Source organism: Typopeltis vanoorti, chromosome 25 (assembly GCF_054136105.1).
Source record: "Typopeltis vanoorti isolate ZY-2024b chromosome 25, IOZ_Tvanoo_1.0, whole genome shotgun sequence".
NCBI classification, from domain to species: Eukaryota; Metazoa; Arthropoda; class Arachnida; order Uropygi; family Thelyphonidae; genus Typopeltis; species Typopeltis vanoorti.
The window spans coordinates 70,134,666-70,149,247 of NC_143573.1; the positions used below are offsets into that span (position 1 = coordinate 70,134,666).

General features: G+C 36.5%; 1 non-coding gene across 1 annotated transcript; it reads right to left on the bottom strand.

The window, feature by feature from the left end:
• Positions 1-4,476: 4,476 nt before the first annotated feature.
• TRNAA-CGC (transfer RNA alanine (anticodon CGC)) lies at positions 4,477-4,548 on the bottom strand. The gene has a single exon. It is a non-coding gene; the product is annotated as a tRNA-Ala (tRNA).
• Positions 4,549-14,582: the final 10,034 nt, after the last annotated feature.

The window sequence follows — 14,582 nt, forward strand, 5'->3', positions numbered from 1 at the left end:
CCTAATATATTAGATGGAATCTTAATACACTTTAGATTCCATCTTGTTACCAGACAGCTTCAAAAACGAGTTTGCTGGGCCTGCTTGGACGAGTGGTTAGCGTATCCACTCGACAGCCAAAAGGCTGTGGGTTCGAATCCTGCCGTGGGCATGGATGTTTGTGCCTGTCTGTGAAAATACTAGTGGTGGTGGCCAGATGGTGTTGGTGTAGATGATGACGATAGTTGTGGTTCGCTGTAGTTGGTGGATTGAGTGGTGGAAATGGACAGCTGTGGAGTTGGTTCCCCTCGCTTGATGAGTCTTTGGACTCCTTGGCGGCGTCACGTAATAATAAAAAACAGACAACTATCTAACAAATTCATTTCTCTGAAACTGCATTTGAACTAAGATTGTATGAGGTTCTGATAAACACCTAGAACAAATTATCACAATTTGATGAAACACGGGGATTAAATTGTTTTCGGATACGTTCTTTCTTGTGGCTATATCAGTTGCTTTAATATAATTTTTGTTCTAGGTGTTTATCAGAACTTTCCATCCCCTCCCCGTATGTTAGGTGTTTGTGATATCATTCATATTATACATTTTCTAATATAATAATAGATTCCACAATACAGTAAAAGTTGTGCTCGTAATAATTTACATGAGGAAGAAGATGATCTATGAATGTGAATATATACAAATCAGCCTATACTAATTTCGTGTTACACATATCGGTTTAACAATATCAAGCGACAATTATTGATTAAACTAATGTTTTATTTTTTCGTCAGTCTCGAATTACATCTGTCCTTGGGTTTTCTCTGGGTGGTCTGTTATTTCTCTCTGAAACTTAAAAGCTAGTTTAGTTCCACTTACTAAATAAAGAAGATTGGAGAAGAATCAAAATACTCTGATAGTCTTTCTTGACTTGGAGAAAGCCTTCGATAGTATTGACTGGAATCAAATGTTTCACCTCCTAAAAACAAGAAAGGTAGATCGGAGAGATGGAAGGCTCATATTTAATCTTTACAAGCATCAAGAAGCCCTAATAGAAGCAGCCAGCAATACAACAAAACCGCAGTAGCAAAAATACCTAGAGGTGTAAGACAGGGGTGCTCTCTTTCACCCATATTGTTTAATCTGTACATTGAAGATGCAATAAATAAACTTAAAGAACTAATAGAAACCGGAATTAAGATAAATGTAATTGATATTAACTGGCTACGGTTTGCTGATGATATAGCAGTTTTAGCTGATAACGAAAACAAACTGAAAGCCACCTTATCAAAGATGGAAGAAATCTTCACACAGTACAGCCTAAAAATTATAAGAAAACAAAATTATTAATTACAAGTAAAGCAAATCCAATGAAAATAAACCTGGAAATAAATAATAACCTACTACAACAGGTATCCTCTTTTGAATATCTTGGAAGTCTTATCACAGAAGATAGAAGAAACCAATCAGATATTAAAGCACGAATAATCCTAGCCAAAAAAGCATTCTATAACAAAAGAAACATTTTTACCAGTAAAGGACTTAGCATCCAGCTCAAAAAAAGGCTAGTGAAAACATACATATGGAGCATTGCATTATATGGCTGAGGCCTGGACTCAAACAAGACATGAAAAAGTTGGAGGCATTTGAAATTTGGTGCTGGAGAAAAATGATGAAAATTAGTTGGAAAGAAAAGAAAAGTAATTTCTTTTTCTGAATTTCTGAATATAGTTCAGAAATTCTGAATATAGTTCATGAAGAGCGGTCATTAATAAAACACATCAATAGGAGAAGAAAAAGCTTAATTGGACACCATTTGAGGCATGGGGACTGATTACAGAAATAATGGAGGGGGCTGTATAAGGAAAGAGGCCAGGAGGCAGACTAAGAATTTCATATATATAAATAACATAATGATGCTAACAGGCACTAAGAGTTATGAAGAGATAAAAAGGAAGTCACAAGACAGGATGTTGTGATGTGCTGCTATATTTACCAATTTTCGGATTGATGCACCAAAGAAGAAGACTAAATAAATCCTCTAACGTCTTTCAATCCTAGAGGGTGTAGGTGAAGCTCCTTTAATCCTAACCTCTTGGTTCACTAAGAGCTTGAAGCCGTTAGTGAACAATATAGCTGAGGTCAGCAGTCAAACAGGACGCTGTCGTCTACTGGCAGATGCTACATTCCACATGATCCCACAAATGTTCGATGAACGAATTAAGAAAACCACGCGGCCAGAGGAGCACAGGAATGCCTGGATATACTCTTCGACCCATGCTTGCGCAATGCGAGCCTTGTAACGGGACGCTGTCTTGATGGAAGAGTCCAGATCGATCGATGCACATTTTCTTGTGGAGCAATGCTGGCCTAGACCAGCATATTCGCTCTCCAATCTACAGGCAACGGCTTTTAATTCTCTCACTGACATGATTGTTTGTGATCGTATCTAGGTGGGTGATGAAGTTCATCGTCCAGCGTGAAAGCAGCGCCTCGCTTATTGGAGGCTTTAAAAAGTTCTATGTTTAGTCTCTAAATCAAAGTTACCGAACATTGTAAGAAGGGAAAAAAAATAAAAGAAAAAAAAATTAAAATCGGTAAACTCTAAAAATTATTTAAACAGCTTTAATTTAATTTAATTATTTAAAAATTATTTAAACTCATTCATGATACTGATATACTATATAGGTTTACAACCTTTTGTGAAGAGGAACACACCAAAAATCAATTGCTTAACATCTTCAGAGTTGGAAAGCTTTTGGCATAGCTATCTCTCACTGGAGCGATTTTATATTGCCAATTTTCTACCGCTTCTACAACTTTGCATAACAGGGAATAGATAGACTCCTAATTTTCACACTGCCTGCACTGCTAGGATTTATGAATTATACTTACACCGTGGATTCATATGAAATAACTATGTCAAGAGGACTTTAACTTTCTGTACATGTTAATACACACGATGGTCTCAATGGATTATGTTGGTTTATTAATATCAAATGTATCATACCTTCACAACTTCTGTAGTTCAGTCGGTATAGACTTTGATTGGAAAGTCTATAACTACCAGGCGAGTCAAGTAATCGGTCTCATACGGAGATGCAGTGGCGTAGCTAGAGCTGTTGCCGCCCGGGGTGATCCCTGAGTTTGCCGCCCCTCTCAATACACACCAAGAGTACTACAAAAAGTCAAAAAGATAAAATCGTCGATGAAATAAAATTAATTAAGAATTACCTACATTACTATGAAATATACTTCAACAATCAATTTTATTTAGAAAAACTCCTCTGACAACCAGCAACACTTATGGCAATTGTAAGGAAAATTCGCAGTAGTATTACAATATTTGGAACTGAGTTCTCGAGACTATTTTAGAATTAACTGCAAAAGTTCAAAAGGTTCAAAGTGCCTCCCGGGGAGGATCGCCCCTCCGTACCCCCTAGCTATGCCACTGCGGAGATGCCAGTAATTTTCTTTCCAGAAACTCGGTTTTTCTATCCTGCAAAATCAATTTTCCAATTCTTCATCGGTTACCGCTTATAATTAGTGTGATAGTAATGGGCAAGCTATCTCTGATTGGCTACTGGTGGAGATTGAACTGTCCACTCACTCTTCAAAGTTAGATAGGGTTAAAAAGGCCTCGCCTACTGCCTATAGGGAAATGAAAGGCGTTAGCTGATTATATGATTACGATAACTTCTAGTGTGATCTCATTCTTTATTGTTACCTGGTATAGAGTTTCGTCATTCGGAAAGAATTATTCAATAATTCAATCATTTATTTTACTGCATTCACCTTATGAGAATCTGTTCTTCATTAGTTATGTATTATATTTAAAATGTGGAAAATTCTGTTGATCAGAGATAAAGGCTTTGGAGACGTTTGCGCTAATTACGATGTTACGTTTCAGAACTGAAGGCATTCAGTGTTGGATTCGCACGATCTTATTCCTGAGAAGAAATCTGAGTTTCTGGCAGATCGGTGTAAATTTACTTCGCATATACGTAAGCGAACGCAAAATTTAATGTTTTTCATATTCTTATAAAATATTATATAATAATTAGTGCAGGAGATTCTCAAATTCGTCACCAGCCAGATTTGTTCAGAATGTCTAGGATTTGTTACTTATCAACAGAAATATCAGCTAAACTGATGTAGCTTTCTTTTTCTTTTCTTTTTTTTTTTTTTTTTATATTAAATAAACGTTCAGACATACCCTTAGTTCGTGCTGCCATCTTGTGGTACCTAAGATGTAGTTTTGTAAGTTAAAGTCAGTATTCATTCCGTGATAGCAATGATGAAAGTGCAATATCAGAGAACTTCGGTTTTTCCTGTTCACAGTACTTGCCTTTGATAACATAGTGATTGGAATTTATGGTTAATAACGAGTGTATATAGAGGAAAAGATGGAGAAAAAAAATTCAGCTGTGAAATTACATCTTATTTATTTTTATAACAAAAATAACTTAACTTGTAGAAAGCGTGGTAGATCCAAAATGGAGGTGCCGGGGTTCGAACCCGGGGCCTTTCACATGCGAAGCGAACGCTCTACCACTGAGCTACACCCCCAACTGGTCAAGTGGATGATAAATTCTCTTTAAATTCTTGAGCAGAAAATATCTTAAAGATCGTATTTGTTTTCATATATCCACATATTTAGTGTTAATGCGAAACAATCTTGTATTTCCAGGTGTTTAAAAGGTAAATATCAAACATTGTAGATAATGTCGGTGCCGTAAATACACGAGTTCGCTTGCTGTTAAACATCTCTGTAATTATAAAATAATAAAATAGTAAACAATTAAGTATAAATTTCAGCGTTGTATTCAATCGAGTGTCTTCCGTACTGAGAAGCATAATTACAAACGAAATCCGATTGATAATATGTCAATGAAAAATCATTAAAAGATAACTAATATTTTGCTGAATCAAACAAATTGTGTTAATATACATCGACTATAAATATATGTCGAGTAGGAAACAAATAAAAAAAAAAAAAAAAAAATATATATATATATATATATATATATATATATATATATATATATATATAAGGAACATGTAGTAGTGAATCAAACTGTGTACAGAATACGTTTACTTTTTTTGTTTAGATCAAATTTATATATTGTTTGATGCCTAATGATGTTGGTAGCCGCTGCCAACGAAGTGTTTGTTGGCAGCGATAAACCGATGTTGTTCATGCACTTGTAATCTGTATGGTTTATTTTGTTATTATATCTGCTAGGCACGTAGCCTTAAATAAAAAAAAAAAGGGGGGGGGGGATTAAAAAGAGCTTACTTAATGGAAAGCAATGCATGTTTTTGTTTAAAATGTTTTTTGATTAGAAGTATTCAAAGCCAAGAAAAGGTATGGAAATAGTCTTTACAAAGTTTTATTTTTCCCTGTTGTATTGTCACAAAAAAAAAAAAGTTTATACTTCTCCAGTAAATTTATAGTCGTTTTGTTAGTTCAGTAATGATTTACCAACAATACCGGATTTTGAAATCATAAGAGATATCAGTAACTTTTTATCTTCAGTTTAAGATTTTTCATATTTTAAAATATTACCATGAAGGCTCTTCCAGGGAGTCTAATCCCTAAGAACTTAATCAGGGCGACATCTATGGTGTTATTATTATTTATTATTATACAGGTTTCTCCATGGAGTCAGAAGGTTCATCATGGGAGATCCATTATTTACACAATACCTGTCAAACTTTTCATTCACTGTCAATCACTCACAACCACCTCTAGCAATGTATTCCACCTATTTACCACCCTCCAAGTGTGTTAGGACCCCACTTCACAACTTCCATTAGTAATCCCCTGTTCTCTCCCTTCTTGCCATGTACTGAAAAAAAAATCTTCAGTGTAAATTCTATAAAACCCTTTAAAAACTTAAATGCTTCTATCATGCCTCCTCTTTTTTTTTGCATGTCAGCTAATTTTTTAAGCCCATAGACTGTCATAAATTTAGTTTAATCCTTTATCCAAGTGTGAGCAAACAAAGTTTGTGCCTGAAAGTATCTTCAGGACTGGGGTAAGGTGGTACAACACTGGGAAACTCGTTGCAAAGGTGGAGCAAGCTCACATCACTCCTATCTCAGTATCTCCCATAATGCAAAACACATCTCCTTGCAGATATGTATAATGTTATAATGTTATGCATTAAGGGAAGGGCCACTACCTAGACTAGTTTCGACCTTTATTGAGGTCTCTTCAGTGGGAGCCAGGCCCAAGTGGAGATACCAGGCAGAAGCATTAGCGAGGTCATCTCTACCTATAGGAGTTGCCAAACAGTGTGCCACCTTTTTATTAAATTACTCTATTTATTATTGTCTAACCAAGTGAAAAATTAACTTTCAACATTTTTCTCTAAATCCAGAGTAATTTAATAAAAAGGTGGCACACTGTTTGGCAACTCCTATAGGTAGAGATGACCTCGCTAATGCTTCTGCCTGGTATCTCCACTTGGGCCTGGCTCCCACTGAAGAGACCTCAATAAAGGTCGAAACTAGTCTGGGTAGTGGCCCTTCCTTAATGCATAACATTATACATATCTGCAAGGAGATGTGTTTTGCATTATGGGAGATACTGAGATAGGAGTGATGTTAGCTTCCTCCATCTTTGCAACGAGTTGCCTGGTGTTGTACCACCTTACCCAAGTCCTGAAGATACTTTAAGGTGCAAACTTTGTTTGCTCACACTTGGATAAAGGATTAAACTAAATTTATTATAGTCTAACCAAGTGAAAAATAAACTTTCAGCATAGACTGTCAATATATGCCATAGACCTGCCACACTTTTTGGTACTTGCCTCTGGATCAATCCTCTTTGCCACTTCATCCTCAGAATCTGGGAATCCATAATCTGTGCACAATAGTCCAGATATAGCCTTATTGAAACCTTGTATAGGGAAACAATAATAATCTCTCTCTCTCCTGCTTGCAAGTGCATTCTTCAACAACCATGTAATCTGATGTGCTGTTTTGGTTACCTTTGCAATATGTCCTCTAAACTTCATCTCCCTGTTCACAATCACCCCAAAGACCCCAGCCTCATCAGTTTCCTGCAGTTCAGTTCCACCAATAGATAGTACAGAGCTTAGGATATTTTCCCAAAGTGCATCACCTTTCACTTGGCCACATTAAACTGGCAGCCATTTACCTTTGTCCATGATTTTTGCCAGCCTGGTTGGCCAAGTGGTTAGCGTATCCACTCTCCATCCAAAAGGCTGTGGGTTTGAATCCCATCATGGGCATGGATGTTAGTGAGAATGTGCTAGTCATCGTGGTTGGTGGTAGATGGTGTTGGTGTAGATGATGAAGATAGTTGCAGTTGGTGGAGAGAGAGAGTTGTAGAGTAGGTGCCCTCCCCTCGATGAGTCTTTGGACTCCCTGGAGGTGTTATGTAATAATAATAATACTAGTCTGTTGTAATAGATATGGAATGAAGGTCAGCAATAAAAAGACAAAGACAATGAAAATTGACAGAATTATTGAAAATGTCAACTGCATTGTGAATGGAGAACCTGTGGAACAAGTAAAACATTTCAGCTACTTAGGCATGATTTTTAGTTTAGATGGTAAATTAAATATGGAAATAGACAGCAGAATCAACAAAGCTGGTATGGTAGGAAGTCAATTGAATAAATTCATATGGAATAAGAGAGAAATTAGTCAGAACACTAAATTAGCTGTATACAAGACAGTGTTCAAACCAGTTTTGACTTATCAATCTGAGAGCTGGGTCAGAAGTAGTCTCTGGGCCAAAGACTAGAGACTGCAGATATGAGAGTCCTGAGAAAGATTAGAGGTATGGACAGATGGTATCAATGGCAATATCATATTAAAAACGAGGATATTAGGAAAGAACTTAACTTTGTCAACATCCAGGAATGCCTTAGCAAAGCTAATCTCAGGTGGTATGGTCACTTAAACTGAATGAGCGAGGAAAGATTAGCAAAACAAGTGTTCTCTGCCAGGTTGGTAGGAAAACGACCCAGATGAAGACCCAAGATATAGATGGATTGATACAGTACAAAGTTCCTTAGACGATAGAAATATAAGATCTGATAATGTTGGAGTCTTGACAAGTAACAGACTGATTTGGAGGAAAATTGTAGATAGGAAGTTAGTAATGATGTAAATTTTTCATGTAGCACTGTCATATCCTGTACACCCCTTGAGGGGTACATGGCAGGAATTTGATGATGCTAGTCTATTTGTCTTCCTGCAGAATCTCTGCATCACCTTCATTTACCATTAGTCTTCCTAGTTTAGCATCATCATCAGCAAAAAACTGAATATTTCTTGTCAAATCATTTCCTTTATCATTTATATACAAATTAAACAACAAAGGACCAAGTGCTGAGCCCTGTGGTACACCACTGGTCACTTGCCTTCTCCTGAACTCAACTCCTCCATACTAGATAAACTGACAGCCATTTACTTTTGCCCATACTGCTAGTCTATTTAAGTCTTCCTGCAGAATCTCTACATCATCTTCATTTACCATTACTCTATCCACTTTAGCATCATGAACTGAACTCTCCATATGTTCCTCATGATTGAGACATATAAGCTGATCAGGGGTTGTTATCAGGTAGACATGGAAGAGGTTTTTCATAGAATGGGAGAGGGGAGTAGAACAAGAGCCATTGCTGGAAACTGTATAAGGAGGGTGTGAGCAAAGGAGTGAGAAGCAGGTTCTTTGCATGGAGGGTGGATGGTGAGTGAAATGCATTGCCTGAGTGTGTTGTGGATGTGGACACATTGAATCAGTTTAAGACGCGGTTGGATGAGCATTGTATGCAATAGTGAGTATCTCCCACGATGAGTCTGACTCCATGGAGGTCAAATATTAATAGTAATAATAATACAAATCACCAGATTCGTATCCATTCCCAGTTTATGCATTAGAGTTCTGTGTGGAATCTTGTGAAATGCTTTTGCGAAGTCTAGCAATATCACTCAGTAGCCATTTCCCTTATCCAACTCAATTGTCAATTGATTATAAAAAGTAAGCAAATTACTAAGGTGAAGACTTGCCTTTCACAAAATCATGTGTATAGAGTATCTTATTCATATCCACTCAGTCCTGAATTCTGTCTTTCACCAATTTCTCCAATACCTTAACCATCACCAACATTCCTTAGATGCTAATTGGCCTATATTTATTACTTTTCTCTTGGAGCTTCCTTCATGTAGTGAGTCTATTTTGCCAAATGGAAGTGCTGGGGTTCAAACCTTCTACCACTGATCTACACCCCAACTAAAATTCATTGTTCTACAAAGATGCAGTTACAGCATCCAACAATAACTTGTTTCACATGCTCATTATGATGAAAATTTGTTAATATTATTATTTACGTGATACCCTCCAAGGACTCGTTGAGGGAGGGCACTTTACAACCTGGACCTACTCTACTCTACAAAAAAAAACCCTGGACCTCATATATTTTCTTACCACACCTTGCTCAGGTTCCAGGGATGAACCTGATTTCTTTCTCCACTTGCCACAAGTTGCAAAATGCCAGTTATATGTATACTGTTAAGCTCTTTTACAGCTTATATGTTTCTATTCTATCTCCTTTCACCTTCTAAAGATATTTCTAATCTGCAATATTCTAGATGCCAGATTCTTAATTCCTCTTTATTCATTCAAGAACTTCTAACAGCTATCTGGGTTTTTTTTGGTCTATTTAGTAGTACCATACTGTGCTAGAGAGTAGTGAATTAGTATGCTATTCACTTGGAGAAACATTCATTTATTTAATAAGAGTGCACTGCTAAATCCCAAAGGAATAGAAAGAAAGATTAATTGTATGAGTGATGTAGAACAGGCATCTCTGTAGCTCAGTTGGTATAGAAGAAGCCCTTTGGTTAGTCTCATACAGAGGTCATCATCATCATCGTATGATTCGCTTTCGCATAGGCCTACACATTTTACCCCGTAAGCTTCCTTAACCGATAATCCCGCAGAATAGGTTGGTTGCTCCTTATTCCCAGTAGTATCCCATGTCTATTGAAGTGTGGGTTCACGGGGCCAGTTTGCCTGCTTTGCGGGAAGAAAAACTCCAGGATAAATTGGGGAAAAAAACCTTGCTGTCCACTCCCAAGACTGGCTTACTTAGCTATGGCTGAGGAAGATCCTTAAGCTCCTCACGTCGTCGGCGGAAATCGAACCTAGGACATTCCTTCCCCAGGCATATAGTTGCGAAGCACACAGCCACTATGCTAACTGTGTGGACCATACAGAGGTAGAGGGTTTTTTCACCTGGAAACTCGGGTTTTTCGCCTCTCAGAAAAGGGAAACCAGCCTCGTGAAAACACACAGATCTATAGCCATGAATACTTACGACATTGTGGAAGAGATGGGATCCTCACCACATTATCTGTAGTCAACTATGAGTCACATCATGGTAGTCAACCTTCTGGATGGAGAGACACATGATGATGATTGTTGGATTCTAATTATGTAGAAAATAGAATAAATGTTATTTGATTCAGAATCCAACATGAATTTCCATCACAAAGGCTGTGTTTGTAAATATTATTTAATGTAAATAACGTAAATTATAATTTGATATCATATAACTACCTTAATTATATCAAATATTTAATTATTTAATCAAAGAAATGTGTTAATGGTAAATAGATTCTGTATTAAATATTATTAAGCTATTTTATTTATTGTTATGTCAATATTATAAAAACTTATATTTGTAATATTAATTACGCATTTATTGAAAAGCAAATATTCTAATTATTCCTATTTGTGTATAAAGCTTAACGGTATGTAATGACTCAGTGTAGTAGTATAGCCTTGTCTAACATTGGCAAGAATGTTTATGTTTGTCTGTTGTCATGGAGACGCGTGAAATAAACGAGCGCGAATGGAACAGAGCGTGGGCTAAAGAGAGAATAAAAAAAAAAATATATGTAAAAAGTAAGGAGTTGGGACGGAAACTTGGAAGTGAAAGGAAGCAGGGTGGTAAAATAAAGAAGTAGAAGTAAATAAAAGGTTCTTAAGGGTAGGAGTTAAGTGGATAATTTTTACAAGTGAGCAAGAACGTAACGAATTTTATAGTTAGCTGAAAGTGAAATCAGCAGTAATAATAGAAGGGAAATTAAAGCTACAAACGGACAAAATAAAAAGCTGAACATTCAAGGAAGAATTCTGAATAAACCCAGCTGGTCTAGTATTGCAGCTTATTTCCGATTTGCCTTAAAGAGAACCTCACAGTGTTTTAATTAATTTATGAGTGGTAATAAGGATGGTTGAAGTGCCCTGTAATTGATGTCTAGAATTCTGAAGCGTAATTGATAATGCTTTAAGTATAACTGCGGATAAGTTTTGTAGATGTGTTTTTTATTCTTTAAGTGTGATAAATAAATTCCAGAAGTTTGCTCACAACTTAATAGATGTTCTAGGAACCATTTCCGGTAAGGTCTATCATAGTGTATTATTAACTTTAACTGTGGAAACCCTTCGTGATTGAGAGTTGGAGATAAGAATTGTTTGAAAGATATTTTCAGCTATTAGATCCTGTAATATTTTGAACTTATAGCATGACTGAAAAATGTGTGAAAACTAATTAGATTGGATGTTCAGTTATATTCATTTAAGTGTAAAGACTTTATAACCCAGAAGTTAAGAAGGTGTATGTGCAGACTTGGAAGATTGTGCTAATGTAATTGACTTGACTTAATGTTTGACTTATTTCTATTGTTTAAAATTATCAGTAAAATTTATGTAAGTGTTATATGACCTATATTAAATGCTTTATTTGTTAACCTAACTGTTGTATTTGCCTGAAATTCTTTTTACTGCACCGTTCACAAAAATTCGAATCTAGCGGGAATCCCAAAGAGAGAAAATAAATACTTCGGCCTGAATGAATGAGAAGACTGCTTACTAACTTTGAATTGATCCTACTATTTCATATAGACTTATCTAAGGATAGAGTGGCGCAGTATAATAGAAATTTCTCTACCCTTAGATTAGTAATCAATTTACAATTAGTTTTCTTTTATTTTATGAAAGTGACTTTTAATAAGATGGCAGATTCGAACATCAAGAGAACAACGTCACGACAATGATGTATAACAGACTAGTATATGAAGTATGGGAAATGCTAAGGAGAGATCATATCTTGACATGAGTGGATGAAGATATGATTCTCTGTACACCAGAGCTTTGCTGTATAGAGGTTCTATCCTCAGGCTGCTACTATTCAGTTTGCATATTTGATACCAGGATGATCTAAAGGTGATATTCAATAATTTGTTTGTGAATCCCCACCCACAAAATATTGTAAACTTATAGTACATTAATATTAGAACTATTAATGGACTAAGACTTAGATTATTATTATTATGAACTTCCAAGGAGTCAGAAGACTATTCACACAAGGCTTATCTTAGACAACACAAAGTCTATCAGACCACTCCTTAAACTCATTGTCACTGTCTGAACTTTCACCACTCTATCATGCAATGAATTCAAGGACCCAACCACCATTCATGCAAAAAAAAGAAAAAATGCCACTTTTCACTCTCCTATTCACCACTTCTTTTATCATCTTCCAGGGATGGTCTATGTCCTTGTTCCTTCCCCCTTGTACTGTATGAAAAATCTCCCCACTGTCAATCCTTTAAATATCTCAATCATGTCACACCCCCTTTGTCTTCTGTTTACCAAATTCTTTAGTTTGCATGCCCATAATCTATCCTAGATAAATCTGTTTTGAATCCCAATATTGTTTTTGTTATCTGCCTCTGTACTCTCTCCAAGATTAATTTATCCTCTTCAAATCCCAGTGAACAGATCTGAGCATAATAATCCAGATATAGTCTGATCAGGTCTTTATACAATGGAAATGCCAATCTTTTAACTTTACTGATCAAAGTCCTTAATATTCCAGCAGTGCTCTGGGTTATCTTCACTACTTTTGCAATATATCCCATAAACTTCAAAAATGTATCAACTATCACCCCCAAGATCCCTTGCCATGTCCACTTCTGTTAGTGTAAATCCATACTAGAATATTCAGCCTCCCATACCAGATTTCAAGTGGATACCAGATTTCAAGACCTTACATCCAGAAATCCCCTGCTCTAGAAATCATATATGGAACTTTTTTAAGAAGCTTCAGGTCCCTGATCAGTAGGTTGGCGGTCTAATGACAGGCAATGACATTCACAGACATTCAAGCTCACAGTGGAATTTGAACCTGCTGCATGTTGTTGGAGAGCAGCTAACCAATGCTGATAATATGTTGGAAGGGTGATAAAGAATTTGTGTGTTAAGGCCTAAGTGCTAGAAGAAACTCATATTAGGTTATGAAGGGAAACATCACTGAGAAAGAATTAAAAATAATATTTAATTTTTCCAATATTTATATCAGTCATAGACATCTTCAGGGAGTATAATATGAGATTTGTAAAAGCAGCACAAAATGAAGTGAAACATGTGGATGAAAGACTGAAGTCATAATTAGGTGGGGCACCCCTCTATGGGCACCTATCAGTGCCCAACAATGTAAACTGGGGTCTCAAAGTATTGATGTTTCTCATATTTTGGTAGTTATATGCAACTGTATGTATACAAATTAAGCTGATTTTTGAGAGTAGCAGCAGATTCTAAAAACAGTCTTTCTCTTCTAAATTTCCTGTGAGCAAGCATGGTGTTCTTTTCAAATTGATTCTATAGTCATGACTGCAGATGTATTTTTTATGTTCAATGTGGATGGTGGCAGATTTTTATGTCTATCCATAGTAGGCCAGCTTGCAAAAACAATGAACTATATATATATAACACCTAGTTTTCAGAAGGATGAAGAAATGTTGGAAAGGGTCCAAAGGCAACTGACTAAGGTAGTTTCTGACCTCTGGAATGTCGAGTATGAGGAAAGATTGAGAAGATGCAATTTGCAGAGTCTGGTGGACAGGAGGAAGAGGGGGAGATATGATAGAGACCTAAAAGTTAGTAAAGGGTTGTTATAGGATCAATGCTGGAGAAGTTCTACAGAAAATTCATTACAGTTTTCAGGGATGACCTCTGGTCATCCCTGAAAGCTGTAATGAATAGCTGGAAGCTGTATAAAGGTGTATAAAGGTGTGAGTAGGGGAGGTTTTTCTGCTGCAGAGTTGTAAATGTGTTCAAGGCACGGTACGATGAGCTGTGTGTGTGTGTGTGTGTGTGTGTGTGTGTGTGTGTGTGTGTGTGTGTGTGTGTGTGTGTGTGTGTGTGTGTGTGTGTGTGTGTGTGATAAAAGGACCTCCCAGATGAGTCTTTGACTCCATGAGATCTTGAGGTAATAATAATAATAATATGTACCAATAATGATTTGAGAGGCAAGAAGTAGTCTATGAGGGAGGATGTAAAGGAGTTGTTAGAAGAGGCAAAATTGAGGCGAACTGAGGAGGAGAGCATGATAGCTAATGAGTCTATATGTATATTGTGCAAAAGAAATGATGTAGAATTTGTGGATCTGTGGTCTCTGTTTGATGGAAAGAAGGATTTGTACAATGCGGATGGACTGCATCTGAATGGTGTTAGATGTCTGGAAAGAGCTTTGTGCTGATTTGCAAATTCA